A 5,643-nucleotide genomic window follows, 5' to 3' on the forward strand; every position below is an offset into this window, starting at 1 on the left:
ATGAACGTGGTGACAGACTTTGAAGATTATTTTCCTAACTTCCGGCTCGCTACAGTTAGGAAAATGGGGGCTATTGTTATGGATCGTTTCGTACCGTACATGTCGCGGTCTGTTCCTATGTTTGAGGAGCGGTTATGGCTGAGTCATGGAAGACTTGTTGGGAAAGGTCAAAGAGGTTAGCAAAGATCAAGCAAACGGTTGGAGGAGATCAAGGAATCGGTTGAGCAATACAAGGAGCACTACTAGCACAACTCCCTCAACAAATGCCACACGAAAGTCCTATAAAAAGATCACCACTCTACAATGATGAGACTTCCAATCTCCATCTAGAACGCCTACAATGAAACCCACGCTTCCCATGTTCTGCCATTTACTCCACTAACACACGTTATCCGAACGGCTACGGTATATATATATATATATTGTAACACCCCCAAAATTTGGACCTTTTATATAATCAAAAACTCTGTTTTTATATCGTAAAACAATCGTCCAAACCTTGGGAGTGTCACTGCTACATTTATTCTCCATAGAAAATAAATGCAAAGCAACAAAACAATTTAAAACCATTAAAGTCAAAATTAACTAAGTGGTCTAAAGGTGGCCAATAAAATATTACAACCAATTAATCCCAATAAAATAAATAACAAAATCCAACTTAGACTGGAATAGAAATTGTCTCTTGACTAGGTGGTTATTCTAAGCGTCTCCTCACTCATAGCCAAATACCTTTACCAACCTGCAAAAATAAATAGAAAAGAGACAAGAGAGACAAACTCCCAAAAATCAGATAAACTGAGTAATTCCAACTCCATCCCGTAAAATAAATAATTTTAGTTTGAAAAACGTTTTGAGTACATAAAGTAAATAATTAAACAACAAGTATCAATTTAATAATTCCATTATTAAACTCATCACATAAGGTCAATATTAATTAAGTGAGGGAAAGAGAACGCTAAGGGTCGCGCGTAACCCTTGAGAATGGCCAAAGTAAGATGAGTACAGAATGTCCCTAGTGTGCACACCCCTCGCTAATTGTCTATGGGTCTCCGCGACCGCGCACCAATAGATTTAGGAGGAAGACTAAGCAGAAAGTTTAATACAGAATAATAGAAACCTACTAGAAGCCTATCGGGTCTCCACTAACGTGCACCGATAGAACAACATCTAGAAGGGCAACCTGTTCCTAACCCTTACGGGCTTTTCCCTCTGAGATTACACTTTACGTAATTAATATTTTAATAAGGTTCAAGCACATAATAGAAAGACATAATAAAATAGTTACCAGAAGAAAACCAAAACACAACAAGTCCATTAATACATACGACAATCATTGTAATCCATTTACACTTCTTATATCAAAGAGCTCATAATGCTCCATCAATTACAACCCCAATGTTCACGGCATGCATCCAAATTAAAATTAACCAGCAATTCTCCGCATTGTACAACAAGTATCATTGACATTTTCATAAACTACTTATAGGATTCAAATATCACTTTCAAAATAATACTACTACTTCGAACTAGATAGGCTTATAAATTCAAATTACGTAACTCGTGTATATAACACTTTATCTACCAAACACATGATAACACATAAATATGTCCAAAATACTTTTCCTAACGGGAGCTAAAGATGATGGACATTGAAAATTACCTTTAACGCGCCTGATTTCTCAAGGTACGGAATCTTAATTCGGAAGAACCACCTAGTAATCCCCGTCTACAAATAAATAATAACAAGCCTTAATCAGTATATTAATCCATTAGTTAGGAATACTACCTATGCTAGCTCTCGCAAATTAGTACTTCGTAGAGGTTACTCCAAAATCCATTTCACTGATATGCCCACAACACTATAGATAGTAAAATTCTTTTATAAAACCAAGTTAGTGCCTTTTAATCATGAGATCAATTAAAATAAAACAAGCAGGTCATTAGCAAGAAATCAATGGCCTAAAAGCTGCTGCTACATCCAACCTAACGAAATCAAGAAGGTTTTATTTACTTATTATTATTAGTTTATTTAGTCAAACAAGGCATAATGTAGATAAGAATCCATATCCTAGTAATTTGAGCATTACCGACATGAAAATAAGAGGGGAAGGTCAAACTCAGCTCTATTTAAACTAGCCAGCGAGTGAATTGCAACAGGAGAAACAAAAGATGCACCTGCATAGTACAAGCGGGAGATGAATTGGTAATTTGTGCCAAAATCAAGGTTGAGGGAGATAACTTACCAGGAGATGGAGGAAATTAAGAGATGTCCTTGATGACGGCAGAGGTGCGAGAGGGCAAGAGTTTATTATAGTAGTCAATTTACACGGCATGAATTTTGAGGTTTGTGGGAGTATATATAACATACGGTGATTAGGGTTTAATTAGGAGACTAAATTTCAGAACCTTTATAAAACAATCTAAAAATACTTTTTTTTTTTTTTAAACTCATTAAAACTTTTATTTTAAAATTGTAAAATTATCTTAAGTTACCAAAATAGTTTATTAAAAAAAATACCCGAAAGTTCGGGATATTACATATATACTATCCCTTCATGCTCCTATGATCCGATGGCTTTTCCCGTAGCTCCTACAACAAATATAAGCTAGCCTTCCTCTTATCTTCCACATGGGTATTCCACCAAGATATTAACCATTGTCGTTCATCTTTAGCCAAGGTATATACTAAACCAACTAAACCAACTACCCTTGCATTAAGCCTACTGCCCTATTATAAAGCTCTTTCACAACGAGTCTTCCCTGAATGTCTCGTCCGCTTACGTACTCCCACAATATTTGCCACACCTACTTGTGTTTACCCTATTATATTAGCTATATTTACGTTCTTGCGAATATACAATGTAATTGTACTCAATAAGGCTTTTTACGCCTATTACCTAGTGGATTGGTGGACTCATGGCCACCCGCGGTTTTTATCCCTTTCGGGTTTTCCGCGTCACCATCTCTTGTCTCGTCTCTCTTTATTTCCGCCCTTTATTTCATGTCATTTACATACTTTATTTTGTCTAGTCGTCTATGTCCCAACCAAAGGTCGTCCATACGAAATTTGGCATAAACATACATGTCTCAACAATGATCAACTAGGAAATCGATGTGGAGCATATGGTTAATTCAAAACAAATAAGCAGAGTAATTAATCTCACTAAAACATGATTTTTAGAAGGAAGAAAGCATATATAGAATACCTATAGAGGAACATTTTCTTTGGCCATCAATTGACAATTGTATCCACTGTAGTCATGACAAACACAAAACGCAACAAAAATACGAAAAACAAAAGGGAGTACATGTCCATTGAGGAAGTATTACCAGCTGGGAAGGAATTGATGGCAAATTTGAAAGTGTCAAGGTCTGAGAATGATTTACCCGGAATCTGCTTCATTATAATACTAGCTCAAACTCATCGGCAATGAGAAGGGATGCTTTAAAGGGGTCTAATTCAAACAAGTTGCAGGAGTCGAACGTCCCTGACCCATTCGCTCAGGCTGCAATGTCACTGCAGGAGTCATTGGAAGCAGGGGAATAGTTGATGGATAATTTAAACCATTCGTGTTAATCTCCCTCTCAAGTCTTTCTTTGATGGGATGATTGCTGATTAATGCCTTGCGTTAATAACAGAGATTGAGAATGGGAAAGAGTAGAAAACAGAGATTAAAGAGGAAAGAGAAATGGAATAAAGTCGTTGGGAAGGGCCCCACAAACGGAGAGATTTAACGTTTTCCGTTACAAGGTAGTGTTACTAAAACATATCAAACTTATAAGGTAGCAAAATATAAAAAAGCTTTTATAAGGTAGTAATTCACAAAACGTCCAAACATTAAGGTAGTATTTCACAAAATTTTCAAGATTTTTGTACGATAAATCTCAGATTCAAATGGCCACCCCTTTTTGTACTTAATATTATCTTTGTGGCTCTTTCGTGCTAATTTTTTTTTTTTACTAGTTGATTTCTTGACTTGTTAGATCAGAAGAGGATCTTCCTTCAGGAGTTCGGGGCCTGCCCTCTAATTCTAATAACTTTTAAAATTTAGTTTAGTTATTTAAGTTAAAATATGCAGAGTTCATATAAATGAGTTGTGACTTGTTGATTGAAAAAACTTGTATTTAAAAGAGGTTAAATTTTCAAACAAATACGCCTCGTATCATTTTGGTTAGGAAATTAAGAAATTGACGCTATCAAATGTTTGATTAGTAGAAGTGGTACTCGTATAGTCGTATATGTAGTGAATATGATGATTTCCTTTTCTTTTTTCTTGTCATTGATGGGCACTAGAAGGGGAATCATCAAAGAAGAAAAGTTCTCTCAGAACTGGTAACCATAAAAAACATCAACTCCTAATATCTTATACGAAGCACGTAGTATTTCATTTATATAATTTTCATTATGGACTATGTGTAGGAAATCAGATTTTAATGAGGCAATACCGGCCGGACGGCGGCGCGCGTGGGAAATTGGGAATGCCTCCTTCTAGTCAACTTCAAACATAATAAAGCTTGCTACTTTATTTAAACTAGAAAAAAAATCCTTTTTCCCTCAATGTGGGACAACCACATCTATACCTAGTCTATAAAAAGAAAAACCACATTTGATTAGATGACATGTGTCAACACATTTGATTAGATGACACGTGTCATCACTACAAGAATTTGTATCTTTAACGACAACCTAATTACGACGGGTCAAAAATCCCGTCGCAAAAGCCTTTTACGACGGGGCAAACAACCAAACAATGACAGGAATAGCCGTCGCAAATGTCTTTTACGACGGGTTTACGATGGATTTACGACGGGATTTCTATTAACGACGGCCCCCTTTTATGACGGGTTCGCGACAGGAAATCTCGTCGTTAATCAATGATTATTGGCCTTTTGCGACGGGATTTCTCGTCGTTAATAGTACAATTTCTTGTAGTGCATCCATCATTTCCCCCAACAATTTGCTTTTTTATTTTATTTTTTTCTTTGTTGTTTGATATATTATACAACTACAATCGCCTCTTTCACTCCATCTTCCACATACAATCTATTCATTCAACATTTTCCACTTCATCTTCCCGATTAACACTCGATATTAAACACTATTGTTTATGTATTCTTTCAACTTTCAAAATTTACCTCTATATAAATTATGTATTCACTCTAAAATCACAACCTCAATAAAATTAGAAATTAAAAAGATAGACTAAATAACCACTGTACAACCGAGCTAGTTAACATTAAATAGTAGACTTCAAAGTCATCCTTTTTATTTTCTACCAATGAGGGACAAGCCCTTTTTTCACAAAATAGTGGAATTTAAAACTAACTCTTTGCATTATATCCAACACTATGGTCTAGGCTGACGAGTTTATATTTCCTACATTACCAAACACCTACAAATTTTATTTTTTATTTTTTATTTTTTTATTATTTGTCATATTACTACTAATAACAACTCGTAAATCAAACGGACCAAAAACACGATGATATATTAACCGTACTAGTAACATATAAAAATAATAGCCTCATAGATGGATCTAGTATCTTCACTATAAAATATAAATGATTCCCCACTCAGTTTATGGTCATCTTTGCAGGCCATCTAATCATAATTTAATGGATAATATCATATTATCATTAGAT

At 35.2% G+C, this 5,643-nt stretch overlaps 1 long non-coding RNA gene across 1 annotated transcript; it reads right to left on the reverse strand.

Moving 5' to 3' along the window:
* Nucleotides 1–571: 571 nt before the first annotated feature.
* LOC130472287 (uncharacterized) lies at nucleotides 572–3,968 on the reverse strand. Its single transcript, XR_008932345.1, has 4 exons — nucleotides 2,244–3,968; nucleotides 2,088–2,175; nucleotides 1,661–1,726; nucleotides 572–739 (listed from the first exon to the last, which is right to left on the reverse strand). It is a non-coding gene; the product is annotated as an uncharacterized lncRNA (long non-coding RNA).
* Nucleotides 3,969–5,643: the final 1,675 nt, after the last annotated feature.

Source organism: Spinacia oleracea, chromosome 4, assembly GCF_020520425.1.
Source record: "Spinacia oleracea cultivar Varoflay chromosome 4, BTI_SOV_V1, whole genome shotgun sequence".
Lineage (NCBI taxonomy): Eukaryota > Viridiplantae > Streptophyta > Magnoliopsida > Caryophyllales > Amaranthaceae > Spinacia > Spinacia oleracea.